A 15398-nucleotide genomic window follows, 5' to 3' on the forward strand; every position below is an offset into this window, starting at 1 on the left:
AAGAAGAAGAAGAAGAAGGCGGCAAAATAGCCATACATATAAAAATGAGGAAATGTAAACAAAAGGACACAGGTCTTAGAAAGAAACCAAAAGAAAAGACAAATAGGGAGGCCAAGTGGTGGCAAACTAATCCCAGCACTCAGGAGGCAGAGGAAGGTGGAACGCTGTGAACTGGAGGCTAGCCTGGGCTACAGATCTAACTCCAGGATAGCCCGGACTACATAGAGAGAGACATGTCTCAAACAAACAAGCAAACAGGCTAATGCTATTCAGGAACCTGAAGCAGGAGGATGGCTCTAGCCCTGGAATTCAAGGCCAGCCTTACTGAATAAAAAACACATAAGGGAATAGTGAGATGGAGCCGAAGGTAGAGGCACTTTTTGCTGACCTAAATTCAACGCTGGTAGCCACATTGTCGTGGGGTTCTGCTCCCACAGGTTGTACTGTGAACTCAGCACAGCTGCCTGGCTGTGGCTGATGCATGCCCACACAGGGCCCTAATAAAATACAGCGTGGCTTAAAAATGCATAAGGAAAAAAAAAAACAGTAACTGGGATTAGAACAATAGGAAGCTTTTTTATTTTTAGGCTGGGTCTCTTGGAGCCCAGACTGTCCTGGAATTCCCTGTTGCTGAAGATGACCGTAAGCTTCTGGTCTTCATACATCTCCCACCTAAGCATCACACCCAGTTTATGCAGTTGAGAATCAAACCGGAAGCTTTTGCTCCTGCTGTGCAAGTATTCTGCAACCTGATGCAAGACTCTGGGATTCACTATGCATCAAGGCTAGCCTCAAGCTGGGGATTTGTTGTTGCTATTTTCAAGACAAGGTTTCTCTGTGTAGCCCTGGCTGTCCTGGAACTCGCTCTGTACACCAGGCTGGCCTTGAACTTGGCTCAGACTCCTGAGTGTTGGAATTTTTTTTGGGGGGTGGGGGGGCAGGGGGTGGGGGGGTGGGGCGGGGGGGGGGGGTGCTGAGGATCGAACCCAGAGCCTTGCGCTTGCTAGGCAAGCGCTCTACCACTGAGCTAAATCCCCAACCCGAGTGTTGGAATTAGAGGCTTGACCCACCACACCAGGCTAAAAACAATAGAATAACTCAGCAGAGGAGGCCCTCGGACTAGAGTGGACATGGTAAGGGAAAGTACATGAATTGTAGTCTATAAATGAATATACATGCAGAACATTTCCAGCAGGGCTGGGTGCCCGACAAATGTGTCTTTATTTTGCAGGCACTTAGTGGCGGATTGACTTGGAAGACTGGAAGGAAATGGGGGTCTTAAGGACACCCTTCAGCCTCTGGTTCTGAGGAGTACATCAAGAGGCAGGTGAAACAAAAACTGCTTTGAAACAGGATCTCTCTCTATAGTCCTGGCTGTGTTGGAGCTAACTATATAGACAGGGTGGCCTCAAACTCACAGAGATCCTTGTGCTTCTGCCTCCCAGATGCTGGGACTAAAGGTGTGTGCCACCATGCCTAGCTAATAGGTTTGGTTTTGTGTTTGTTTGTTTTGTGACAAGGATGTGACAAGGAAGACAGAATTTTCACACACACTCACACACACACACACACACACACACACACACATACACACACACACACCCTGCTTCCTCCCTCTTCTTTGGACTCTCCTACTAGGCTGGCCTTTAATTCCTGAGCTCAAATGATCCTCCTGCCTCCTTCTCCATAGTAGCAGGGACTGCAGATATGCAGTTCCATATGCAGTTATACCTTGCCCGCTGTGCGCCATGAGGAAGGAGAGAGACAACATTCATGGGTTCCAAAGTCTTTAATAAATCATCACATAATCAGGGCTGCAAAACAAGGACTTGGGAGCCTTTCCTGGCATTCCTGAACAGGGGCAGAAGTGGGGTTTATACCCACAAAAATCACACTTGTTGCCAAGTTACAGTTAAATTTCTGCTAATCAGAAGTTAAAAGTTAGGGACTTTCCTTATGTATTCCATCATTGTCAACCGACACAGAATGTAAGCTTTTCAGTCCAACCAATCGGATTTATTTGTTCTTTCTGTTGTCAGGAACAGCCATAATGTTTCAGAGAACTAAGGGGCATAACAGACTATTTCTATTGTTTAAGAAAGAGATTGGTCAGCCATTGGAAAGTTCTCAGCTCCCCTAAGGCTTGGCAACCTGAACTTTGTTTCACCCTGCAGGTAAAATGGAGTCTGAAGTCAAAATGGCGGTGCTCAGGCCAAGGGGCTTTTGTTCCCTTCAGCACAGTAAGACTTATGCAAAACAAAAAACCTAACATTTATAGAAAATCAGGAATTGAAGGCAAATTTTAAAAACAACTGTAATAGTTAATGCTAATTGTCGACCTGATAGGGTCTAGAATCACTTAAGGGGCGGACCTCTGGGCACATCTATGGGAAGACCCACCTCGATCTTGGGCAGAACTGTGGGCAGGATCCTGGACTCCATAGTGAGTCCTGGGCAGGGATCCCAGACTGAGCACTAGCAAGCATCAGTACTCCATTGTTTTTGTTTTTCTAGACATGGTTTCACTGTGTAGCCCTGACTGTGCTGGAACTCACTATGTAGTGTGAACCAGGCTGGCTTGGAAACCAGAGATCCACCTGCCTCTGCCTCCTGAGGAGCTGGCATTAAAGGTGTGTGCAACAATGCCCGGCTGCATCTCTACGTCCTTCTTCTCTTTCTTCTCCTTCTTCTTCTCCTCCTCCCCCTCCTTCTCCTTCTCCTTCTCCTTCTTTTTCTTCTTTTATGGGCATGTGTTTTGCCTGAGCTGCCATCTGGGTGCTGGAATTTGAACTTGGGTCCTCTGGGAGAGCAATTAGTGCTTTTAATTGCTGAGCCATCTCTCCAGTCCTGGTGGTGGTGGTGGTGGTGCATGCTGGTGGGATTTGCTGAAGGAGGCAGAGGCAGGAGGATCACTAGTTTGAGGCCAGCTTGGGCATCTCTGCTTCTTAACTGTAGGTTTCTGTGACTCTGTTTCTGTGACTTGATGGACTGTATCTTGAGTTGTAAGTACGGATTAATGACTTAAAAACCTCAGGGAAGTTGAGAAATCCCTGACTGGAAAGTTGTCAGGCTAATAACATCTGCAAGCAGTTTGGAGCCAGTAAACTCCTGAGAAGGTTGTTTGACTTTGAGAATTTGCAGGCGGTCGTGGGGGTGGGGGTCTACATATGAAATTTTCTACTACAAAAGTCTCCACTTCATGCTGGGCGGTGGTGGCACACACCTTTAATCCCAGCACTTGGCAGAGCCAGGCGGATCTCTGTGAGTTTGTGGCCAGCCTGGGCTACCAAGTGAGTTCCAGGAAAGGCACAAAGCTACACAGAGAAACCCTGTCTCGAAAAACCAAAAAAAAAAAAAAAAGTCTCCACTTCTAAGACAGGCAGCTGCCCTTCATTGTTCTCATTAAAGACAACCTTCTGTTGAGGTAGGTCTCTTTCTTTATTTTCACATCACCTTGATCAGTCCTGACCAAACACTAAACCCAAATAAACCTTTCTGTTGTGGAAAAATCTTTTTGTACACTGTGAAGATGTGTCTTTGCCAAGGTGCCTTCTGATAGGTTTTCATAAAGAGCTGAATGGCCAAGAGCTAGACAGGAAGAGGTTAGGTGCGACTTCCAGGCAGAAAGAAATGAAGAGATGAATCTAGTCGGGAGAGATGCAGAGGAGACAGGGAGGAAGCAGGACATGCAGGAGGAGAGGTGAAAGCCACGAGCCATGTGGCAGCGTGTAGATTAATAAAAATGGGTTCATTTGAGTTGTAAGAACTATTTAGAAACAAGCCCAAGTTAAGACCAAGCTTTCATAATTAATAATGTCTCCATGTCATTTTTTTGTGAGTTGGCAGTCCAAAGAAAAAAAATCTGTCTACATCTATCTCTCTTCCTTACATTGCCTTTTTAAGGGTCTTTTTACTCATAGCAAGAGGAAAAGTAATGAAGATCACAATTGTGAAACCTAAACGTCTTATAATGAGCAACTATGTCCATATTTGACTTTCCGAAGAGATAGATAGTTTCTATGACCTTTAAAAATGGAAAATTTGTAGCATTTAGCCTGGTGGGTAAATCTGTAATCCCAGCACCTAGAGGCAGCTGCTGTGAGGTCAGGAGTGCAGGCCCCACATGCCTCTGAAAATAAACAGGGAGGAGGCAGAGGAGGCCGATCTCTGAGCTTGAGGCCAGCCTGGTCTACAGATCAAGTTCCAGGCCAATCAAGGCTACACAGTGAAATACTGTCTAAGACAACAACAACAACTAAGCAGTAAAAATTGTAGAATTCTTTTGTTTATTTGAGACATATCTGTTTTCCTATGTGTGTCCTGGAGTTCTCTGTATAGGAGGAGCCCCAAACTCAGAGATTCTCCTGCTTCTACCTCCCAAATACTAGGGGGTACACTACCATACCTGGCTGTGAAATTCTTCATGATACAATTTTTCCAAAATTAAGGCTATGTAACTGGGACCGGATGGGTGGTAGTGACGTTCATTGAGTGACGCTAAGAAATGCAAGGTTGGAGCTGGAGAGATGGCTCAGCAGTCAGGAATACTTGTTGCTCTTGCAGAGGACCCCAGTTCAGTTCCCAGCACCCACAAGGTGGCTGACAACTGTCTGTAGGTCTAGTTTTAGAGGATCTGATACCTTCTTCTGGCCTCCTAAAATACTAGGCATACACATAGTGTACATACATATATGCCGACAAAGCAATCATATATATAAAATAACAAACCTTTAAAAAATGAAAAGGGTTGGGGGGTAGTGGCACACGCCTTTAATCCCAGCACTTGGGAGGCAGAGGCAGGTGAATCTCTGTGAGTTGGAGGCCAGCCTGGTCTACAAAGTGAGTTCCAGGACAGTCAGAACTGTTACACAGAGAAACCCTGTCTCGAAAAAAAAAGAATATGTCTCTGTGTGGGTATGTGCACATGACTGCAGGTGCCAGAGAAGGACAGAAGCATCAGATACCCTTGGGGCTGGAATTACGGGCCATTGTGAGTCACCAATGTGGACACTGGGAGTTGAACTTGGGCTCTTTGCAAAAGCAGTATGTGTTCTTAATTGCTGGACATCTCTCCAGCTGTAGGGGCTCTGTGGGTGTCCAGCCCCGACCTGCTCCCACCTTTTGAAGGGTTCTTGGATGGAGGAGAGAGGAATGAAGAAATATTAGGTAGAAAGATATGTGATGATATATTGTGTACCCTAATAAAATTTGCCCTAAGATCAGAGAACAGAACAAGCCACTAGATTAAACAGAGGCCAGGCAGTGGTGGCACACACCTTTAATCCCAGCACTTGAAATCTCATGCCTTTGTTTGGGAAGCACACAGGTCATTAATCCTAGTACCAAGAAGGAAGTGATATGGCTGGGCAGAGAAATGTATAAGACGTGAGGAGACAGGAACTAAAGCCTTTTCAGGCTGAGGAGTCTTAGAGGTAAGAGGTACCCCAATATCAGGCTCTGGGATTTTTTTTTTTTTTTTTTTTGAGACAGGGTTTCTCTGTGGAGTTTTGGTGGCTGTCCTGGATCTTGCTCTGTAGCCCAGGCTGGCCTGGAACTCACAGAGAGCCTCCTGCCTCTGCCTCCCGAGTGCTGGGATTACAGGCGTGCGCCACCACCGCCAGGCTGTAATTATAGATTTTTAAAAGACTTATTTTCAGCTGGGTGGTGGTGGTGCACACCTGTAATCCCAGCACTCGGGAGGCAGAGGCAGGAGGCTCTCTGTGAGTTTGAGGCCAGTCTGGTTTAGAGAACTAGTTCCAGGACAGCCAGGGCTGTTACACAGAGAAACCCTGTCTCGAAAAACAAAACTGCCAGAGTCCAGCTCCAGTGGGGTTCAGGTCCCAAAGAGGAGACGTTGAGTTGGTGAGGGAGGGGACTGGCAGGACCTAAGGGCCAATCAGCGTGGCTGAGCATTTGCTGAAAAAAGGCTGCACCTTATAAACTCTAATTGCACTATAGTCTGAGCACAGTCAACATTGAAAGCAGACAACGATTCTGGGGTAAAAGAGGTCGTCAGTGCCATTACAGCACTTTCTTGATGCAAAAAGCAACAAGTTTAGCAAGAATCTAAACACCTATTGTCCTCTAAGGTTCAGTAACCCTACCAGGATTTTTCTAGAAGCAAAACCAAGAATGTAAATGCCTGTTGTCTAAGGTCCAGTAACCCCGCCAGGCACCCTCTTACACTTCGTCCTGCACCGTCTCAGTCTCTGCGGTCAGGAGGGGTCAGACACTGAGTCCTGAGAAACTAACCGGTAAGAGCCAGTCCACTCCTCAAGGGCATGATGCAGCATTTGTACAGTGTAGCACAGCACTGGACTGTTCCCTGATTGTATTCCTTTGTGCCTGTCTTATGATACAGAACTGTTCTCCTTGTAAGCCCCCAAAGAGAAGGTCCTGACATCTTTCTCTTTTCCCATTATACCACACCATTCTGATTCAGGTGTGCTCCTGTGTATGGCCGAGGGGACTGAGCCAGTCTAACGTCTAACTCCTTAACAGAATCTGCTTGCCGTGGGGCAGACCAGATCTTGCCATACATGCAGTGAGCCACTAATAGCGGACACTATTCTCTAATTAACTGAACCCTTTCCCTAAATGGCCCCAGACTCTGAATCTGCACTCACTGTTTCTCTCGATTGTGTGTTTTTCATCTCTGGGACCAGATATGCTCAGTTAATAAATTTTTAACTTCTCTATTCTTGGTGTAATTGGGGGTGTGCATAATGGGGAGTCTTGTGTGGGAAGTAGGCAGAGTTATCATTCTATATAGTCCCATATGGCTGGGATTTTTTTTTGTCTGTTTAAAGAGAATATATATATTGGTATTTTTGTTTTGTTTTGTTTTGTTTTTGTTTTTTCCCCCAGAGTTGAGGACCCAACCCAGGGCCTTGCGCTTGCTAGGCAAGTGCTCTACCACTGAGCTAAATCCCCAACCCCTATATATTGGTTTTTCAAGACAAGTTTCTCTGTGTAGCTTTGGTGCCTTTCCTAGAACTCACTCTGTAGTCCAGGCTGGCCTCACACTGTATATATTCTTATCCTTCACCAAAGCTCACACAAAATTTCCCAAAGGAACAGGCATAGGGAGACTCCCTTAACACATAGTGAGAATAATTAAACATGAAAGTAAATGGGCTGGAGAGATGGCTCAGTGGTTAAGAGCACTGGCCGCTCAGCACTGGCTGCTCTTCCAGAGAATCTAGATTTGATTCCCAGCACCCAAATGGCAGCTCACAACTGTCTGTAACTCCAGTTCCAGGGGGGTCTGACACCCTCACACAGACATACATGCAGGCAAAACAACAATGAACATAAAAAAAAGTCATAGAAAGCAAGAAGGTGCTGAAAAGGTATGATTGGCAATGTCGAAACGCTGGAACTTTGTCAAGCAACAAAACAAACAAGACTTATTTTCACTGGCTGCTGGTGGCGCACACCCTTAATCCCAGCACTTAAGAGGCAGAGGCAGGCGGATCTCTTGAGGGCAGTTTGAGGGCAGCCTGGTCTACAGAGTGAGTTCCAGGACAGCCAGGGCTATAAAGAGAAACATTGTCCCCCCCCAAACAACAACAACAACAAACCAGATTTATTTCCTCTCTCTCTCTCTCTCTCTCTCTCTCTCTCTCTCTCTCTCTCTGTGTGTGTGTGTGTGTGTGTGTGTGTTCTTGGAGGCCAGAAGAGGACATCAGATTCTTGGAAATGGAGTTACAGGCAGTTGTGAGCCACCTGAAGTGGGTGCTGGAATTCTATTCCTGGTCCGCATGATTGAGCAGCAAGTGCCCCCAACCACCAAAACATCTTGACCTCCTTTTAGGGGTTATGTATGAAATACTAGTACAGATACTCGGAGTGGGTGAAGTCCTGAGGATTGAAACAAGGACCAGGCTAAGGCCACAAGGTAGGTTTCCAAGGAATACGTTTATAGGTTTGCATGTCTACATCTTTTATTTCCTGGGAAGATTCTGTAAAAAGGTGACTTCTGAGCTCAAAACTGCTTATTGATAATTTACAAATATTTTTGGATAAATGTTAGATTCCCAACAAAATTTAGCTTAAAGTTCAGAGTTCTCATATGCCTCCTGGAGGCCTCTCAACAATCCGATGTTCTCTTGTTTTTTTCTGGTGCCGAGGATGCGGTCCTATTACCTCCCACAAGCTAGGCAAGGCTCCATGCATGCCTTTCGGTTCGCTTGATTTACATGGAAGTTTTCGGGGGAGTATGCAAAGACACAGAAAACAAACAAGCACTCTGATGTATTAAGTCATGGTTAAAAGTAGATTAGGGTACAGGTGTCAAAGTAAAAACTACGTTTCCCAGGGTGCAATGCAGCACGTCACAGAGAAGTATCGGGCATGCGCAAAGGAGTCCTCCGCGCTCGACCGCGCTCATAAGAGAAAACAGCGTGTGTGGTTCTTGACGTGCCGCGAACCTTCGAACACCAGTGCTGTACTACCCTGTGAGGAAGCGTTCCAGCGTCTCTCCTGTTCCCACCACCTCAGTTACCAGCGCGACGTGCTGTTTCGCCCCAGACTCGGTAGGTGGGACGGGACCATGGCAAGCTACTTCCAAGCAGCGCGGGAACGGAGGGCCAGCGTTCCTGCCCGGCGCCCCGCTCGCTAAGGCGGCTACGGAGGAGACGCGCAAGCGCGCTGGACGGGGAAGGGGGCGGGGCTGTGGGTGCCTGCGCCCCGGCTCCCTGGGTCTGCGCGTGCGCCCTCCGACCCTGGCGAGGTGGGAAGCCGCAGGAGCTGGCTTCCCTCGGGGCGGGCACCTGGTGAGGTGCGCGGCTTGCGATTGGGCCCCAGACACCTGCACTTCTTCCTGCTTGTGCAAAAGCTGATTGGTTTTTGAGACGGTCTGGCTCAGCCTGGCCTTGAGCTCCCTGTAGTCCTGCCCCAGCCCCAAGTGCCGAGCCTACGGACTTGAGCGACGCATTCCCGAGAGGTGTCCATGTACACAGCAGTCTAACTTCATCCACCCTCCAGCTCACTCACCTGTCAGTTCACACCTGCAGCCTAGGGCGTCGGCTTCTACTCATGAGCATCTTCCCCCACCATTCTCCAGTCAGCTCTCTCCAGGGAAGCCCTGCTCCAGTCATTCCGGAGAAACAGCTCTACCAAAGCCTCCTTGAGTTCTGAGTTGCCAAGTTAAGTGATGAAGGCTTGGCAACATCCTCTTTCATTACCTGACACTCTTGCTCCATGTCTTTAATGGTTGTACCATTGAAATACATAAACATCTTGCCTTTCTTTCTGTTCACTTCCTGGAACACTTTGAGTATAAATAACATTTATATTGGTGCTAACTCATTTCTATCTTTTTTGTTGTTTTTGGTTTGTTTTTGTTTGCTTTTGTTTTTCGATATAGGGTTTCTTTACATAACAGCCCTGGCTGGCCTGGATCTCACTCTGTAGACCAGGCTGGCCTTGAACTCAAAGAGATCCGCCTGCTTCTGCCTCCCGAGTGCTGGAATTACAGGCCTGTGCCACCACTGCCTGGCTTTCTCGTTTCTACCTACCTTTTAAAAGTAGTTAGTGTGTGTGAAGGCAATCATGTTCATGCCATGGCACTTGTGTAGAGGTTAAAGGACAGCTTCAGGAGTTGGTTTTCTCCTTCCGCTATGTTGGCTTCTAGGATTGAACTCAGGTCTTCAGGCTTGGTGTAGGCACTTACATCTGCTGGGCTTTCTCACTGGCCCCTCACATTTATATTTTTAGCTCAGTACTCTGTTGTGGCATTTGAATCCACTGGGACTTACGCTCAATTCAAATTTAGATTAAATGAGTTTATTTATTTTTTTTTTTAAGATTTATTTATCTATTATGTATACAGTGTTCTGTCTGCACATATCTCTGCAGGCCAGAAGAGGACACCAGATCTCATTACAGATGGGTGTGATCCACCATGTGGTTGCTGGGAATTGAACTCAGGACCTCTGGAAGAGCAGTCAGTGCTCTTAACCTCTGAGCCATCTCTCCAGCCCCGAGTTTATTCTTATGACAGCAACCTTAGAACCAAACAGCATGGCTGCCAAAGGGGCTAAAGGAAGGGTCTCTAAAGGAGGATATTATAATTATCTATGTAATCCATAGCTGGGCAAGAAAATTTCCAACCCTCAATTGTTTCTCTTTCTCATTGTATAGTAATAAAAAGACCACTTCATACCAGTCCCACGGCGATAAGCAAGTTTTCTTTTTTTGAGACTGGTCTCCCCATGTAGCTCTACCTGTCCTTGAAGTCACTCTGTAGACCGGGCTGTCTTGTTACTCAGGGATCTGCCTGCCTTTGTCTCCTCAGTGCTGGGATTGAAGGCATGGGCTGCTATGCCCAGCAACATTTTGTTTTTTAAAGATTATTTACTTTTATTTTGTGAATATGAATATTTTGCCTGATGTTTATACACCACATTGCAGAGACCATAGAGGTTGTCAGATTTCCTGAAACTGGAACAAATGGTTATTAGCCACCATGTGGGTGTGAGGAATTGAACCTGGGTCCTTGATCTAGACATTGAGAATCTTCTCCCAAGCGATTTAGATGTCAAGTTAAAACTAATCATCACATGTCTTTATCTTCTTTAGTGCTTATTTCACCCTAACAATAAATATATGGAACATATGCATCACATAATGATGGGAATGCAATCTAAGAAATGCTCTGTTAGGTGATTTTGTCATATGAATGTTCTTATACATCCTAGATTGTGTAGCCTACTATATACCTGTTACTCTTGGGCTATACCCATATGCAGCATATTACTAGAACAAATACTATAGGTAGTCTTTATAAAATGAAAAATATTTGTGTGTCTACACAGAAAAGGTTCAATAAAAATACTAGGTCAGGGTTGGGGATTCTGCTCAATGGTAGAGCGCTTGCCTACCACTCGATCCTCAGCTCAAAAACAAAACAAAACAAACTAGGTGAGGGCCAGGGAAATGGCTCAGAGAGTAAAGACACTTGTCACTAAGTCTGACAGCCTGAGTGTGACCCACATGGTAGGAAGAAAACCAGTAAACCTGTGGAACGTGCTCCTACATGCAATAAATAAATATTTAATGAGGTGATGGAAGTTTTGAGCTTATAATATCTTTTGAGCATTACAATCTTTGTTTTGTTTTTTTTGAAACAGAGTTTCTGTGTGTAACAGCCTTGGCTGTCCTGGAACTCACCATGTAGACCAGGCTGGCCTTGAACTCACAGAGATCCACCTGTGTCTCTGCCTCCTGAGTGCTGAGATTAAAGGCGTGCGCCACCATGCCTGGCCATTATAATAACTATTATAATATTATAGTAAGATTTATATTAATAATATTAGACATTCAAGAGGACATATAATGCTAGAGTAGAATATGAAAATCTGGACTATAGTCTTATGAGGCCACTGTCATGTGTCTGGTCTGTTGTTGGGTGGTGGCATTGTTTGGCATGTGACTATATTTCTTTAGTGTCCGTTCTGCATTGCTTTTCTTTCACTACTGCATATCCTTCGTGTCTTAGATAATTAGCAAATACTACTGAGTGGAACTATGAAGGGGCAACACCTCTTCTGCATATGTGGGAAGTAGATAGTCTCTCTTGGAGGATGTTGGTGTTCACCAGCTTTTTCTGGAGAACTTTGTTCTAAGCTGAAAGACTGCTCTAAGGGGTGTTCAGGACTCAGCAATCTGAGTTGAAAGCACTATGTGCCAAGGCCTGTGCAGATCAGAAAGATGACTAGAGCAGCACCTGTATTCAGACTTTGGGATCTGGTAGGAGAGCTGTCAATGAGACAGCTCATCGGTATCCATGAATGACAAGTACAATAACAGAAGTTTACTCTGAAGGCTGAGGCTGGAGAAATGTGAGTTCAGTGCCAACCTACAGTGAGACCCTACCTCAAAAGCAAGAAAATAAGCTGGGCATTGTGGGAGGCCAGCTCCCACCTTTCCCAGGGTTCCTATGAGGAGGAGAGCGGGATAAGAAAATATTAGATAGAAAGATAGCAAAGAGGAGAAAGACAGAAACACAGGATAGCTTCGGGAGGACCTGGATCAAAACCCAATGGCCTTTTCCATGTATTCAAAAAGGCTTTTTATAACAATGCCAAAGATCAGGGCAAAAGACCTCCCCCTTGCTAGATCAAAGCACACCGCCCAAACACCTAACCACGCCGGTGACCAAATCATCTCCTTATGCAGCCCTGCTGGGTAAAGCAAGCTCAGATTCTTGGACCCTGAGTAATTTGGGCCTCCACAGGGCATGATGGCACACACCTTCAATCCCAGCTCTGGGGAGGCAGAGGCAGGTGAATCTCTGGGAGTTCCAATCTAGCCAGCTCTACATAGCAAGTTTCTGGACAATCAGAGTTGCATACTAAGACCCCAGTCTCAAAACAACAACAATAAAAACATAACAAGAATAAAGTTTATATGCAGGCCTTAGGAACTTTCCAGTTTTGATTGGCCATGCCGTTGTGGTAAGTGGAGGAGCCAGTGACTGTCTGTGAGCAGTTTTGTTCTTCCCCTACTTTCTTATATAAACATGTTCTTGGTGTGAAAGTAATTGATAAGCTCTACTTTGAGAAGTTCTTTTTGGTTGTTGTTTGTTTTTGGTTTTTCAAGACAGGATTTCTCTGTGTAGCCCTGGTTGTCTTGGAACTTACTCTGTAGACCAGGCCAGCCTTGAACTCAGAGATCCACCTGCCTCTGCCTTCTGAGCACTAGGATTAAAGGCATTCAGCAGCACTGCCCTACTAAAAGTTCATTTTGACAACTGTAATTAAAGTTGAATAAATTAGAGTGACCTAAAAAGGAGGGAAAGAAGGATACTTCAGGCAGACAGAGAGAATAGAGGGAAGTGTGTGTTTGGTGCAGAGGGCCTAGATTCTCTATGGTTGTTCTAGGATGGTGTGGGGTCAGTAGGAGGGGTCAAATGGATCTATAGTTTTAGTACCCAACTTTCTGAAGCTAGAAGTGGGGACAGAGATTCTTTGTAAGATTCTTACAAAGGTTTTAAAATTGGATCATCTGTGCTAAAAAAAAAAAAAAAGAAAGAAAGAAAGGAAGAAAGAAAAAGAAAAATACCAAATTGGTATCAATAAAATTTGTGGCCACAGTCTATCAAGTAGAAGGTAATAGGGTTTTTTTTTTTTTTTTTTTGTAGCCGGATAATAGATTTCTACACTAACTTGGTAAACCAGATCAAGCCAAATTGGAAAAAAAGAGAACAGGTTTATTTGAGCAGAGCAACTCCAGGGTGAGTTCTCCAGTCCCAGAGATCCAGGCAGAAGAAGCAGGAAAGTTATATAACCTGTAGGAGAGGGGTGATGATGTGTCCATCATAAGCTGGGTTTGTGCCCAAGTGTGATAAAAAACTGAGCACTTTAGGTGGGGGCTTGGCAGCTGGCAACTTTAGGGGAGGAGCTGCTGTAGCCTCCAAGAATGTAGAACTAGGCTTTTTGGTGCCTTCCCTTTGTTCAGAGATTCTAGTGGGCAGGGCTTGGAGAAACAGGAATGGGTCTTTCTGGATCATGCAGGAGGGAGCTGGAGGTCCCAACCAAACAGAAGGTAGTTTGGTGAATGTTTACCATTATGAGTGATGTGAATGATCCTAAGGGTTGCTTGAACGTTCAAACTTAGGTTGTAGTCACAAAAATCTGAATTTGAACCTCATCTTTCCCACTTACTACTTGTGGGCCTTGGTAATTTATTTCTGTAGAATCAGTTTCCCACAAGTACTAAATGAACTTGTGGGGTTATTAGAAAATGACCTGCACAAAAGCAGTTGGTATGTGGTAGTGCTTAGTAAGGAACAGCTGTTCTTTCCGTTAGGTTTTCTGGAGAACCAGAACCAGTAGGATGCAGCATAGAGGTACATGAGCGAGTGTGTTAGCATGGGTTGGGTCACAGGGTTATGGAGCTACGAAATCTGATGGGCTACCATCTACAAGCTGCAGGCCCAAGAAAGCCAAAGTAGGTCCAGTCTAAACACAAAAGCCTGAGAACGGCAATTTGGATGGTAAGCATTTCTGGAAACATCTTCACAAACTCTCGGAAACAATGTCTTAGTAACTGTAGGACAGTCAGCTTAACACATAAAATTAGCCATTATATTTTATCTGGGACTCAAACACCAGGCCTTGGGTAGGCTAAGCTGTGTTCACTGTCCAGCAGAACCCCTGTGTCCAGGGGTTCTCTGTGTAGCCCTGGCTGTCCTGTAACTTTGTAGACCAGGCTGACCTCAAGCTCACAGAGAGCCTGCCTCTGACTCCCAAATGCTGGGTTTAAAGGCACCTGCTGCCACCACCTGGCAGCCCTGTGTTCTTTTCAATTGCTATATTGACCATGGGCATGCTGGTGATGGCTTCTGTGTAACCATAGTGACAGGCTGGTCAAGCAGCAGTTTACAGGAGACAAAATGTTTCTTCCATGATTTCCTTTCCTATGGAAAATGCTAAGTTTGCAACAAAACGTGACTTTAGAGGAAGAGCTAGAATTTGATTTACTGGTGTTCCTGTAAATCAGAGAGAGTTATCGCCCTAACTTCTCACTTTCAGCAGCAGAGAACCATGCTTTCCCTGGGTCTTCCACATGAACCTTCTTTCTGGTAGCTCAGTGGGGCCTTTTCCTCTCTCTGGTTTTCTCACTCAGCAGGTAGCCTCCTCTTTCCCACTAGTTCCTGAGGCTTTAGCAACAGCCTAGAGGTTGGTTGTTCCTACATTTATCCCAGTCATCTCTAATCTAAGCTCCTGAGAATCTAAGCTCACTACATCCTATTATTCTAAATACTGCAAGATTTTTTTTTTGAACTAGAGTCTTATCAACCATTTTCATAACCTACAATCTCGTGAGTGACCTAGAACTTGCTTTGTAGACCAGGCTGGCCTCAAACACATAGAAACCTGCTTTCCTCTTCCTCCAGAGTGCTGGAGTTAAAGGAACATGCTACCATGCCTCGCATCACTAGACTTTTATCTCTCTCAAGATTTATTTATGTGTATAAGTATTTTACCTTCATGTATGTATGTGCATCATGTGCATGTCTGGTGCCCTTAGAGGCCATAAGAGGATATCTGATGTCTTGGCACTGGTGTTACAGTTGTGAGCCATCTTGTGGGTACTAGAACTGAACCCAGGTCCTCTGCAAAAGCTGCAAATGCTCCTAACTGCTGTGCATCTCTGCAGCCCCATAAGTAGACCTTTTATACTTTCGACATTTCAATTTTGAGGATAATCAGATTTGGACAGAGTCTCACTATTTAATAGCCCCAGATAACCTTGAATTCAAGTTACTCCTGCCCCTGTATCCAGGGATTATAGGCATGCCATCATGACTCTTTATACATTTTTTTTTTTTTTTTTTTGATACAGGGTCCCACTATGTAGCTCTGGCTGTCCTGTAACACAGTATGTAG

The 15398-nt window shown here is 45.3% G+C and overlaps 1 protein-coding gene across 2 annotated transcripts in view; it reads left to right on the plus strand.

Moving 5' to 3' along the window:
- Positions 1-8358: 8358 nt before the first annotated feature.
- Positions 8359-15398, plus strand: part of Sgf29 (SAGA complex associated factor 29) — a 30999-nt gene continuing 23959 nt past the window's right edge. For both annotated transcript variants that reach the window (XM_036169559.1, XM_036169570.1), the window contains exon 1: positions 8359-8537. The gene's annotated coding sequence lies outside the window, so the exon portion shown is untranslated. The remainder of the gene's footprint in view (positions 8538-15398) is intronic.

Source organism: Onychomys torridus, chromosome 1 (genome assembly GCF_903995425.1).
Source record: "Onychomys torridus chromosome 1, mOncTor1.1, whole genome shotgun sequence".
Classification (NCBI taxonomy): domain Eukaryota; kingdom Metazoa; phylum Chordata; class Mammalia; order Rodentia; family Cricetidae; genus Onychomys; species Onychomys torridus.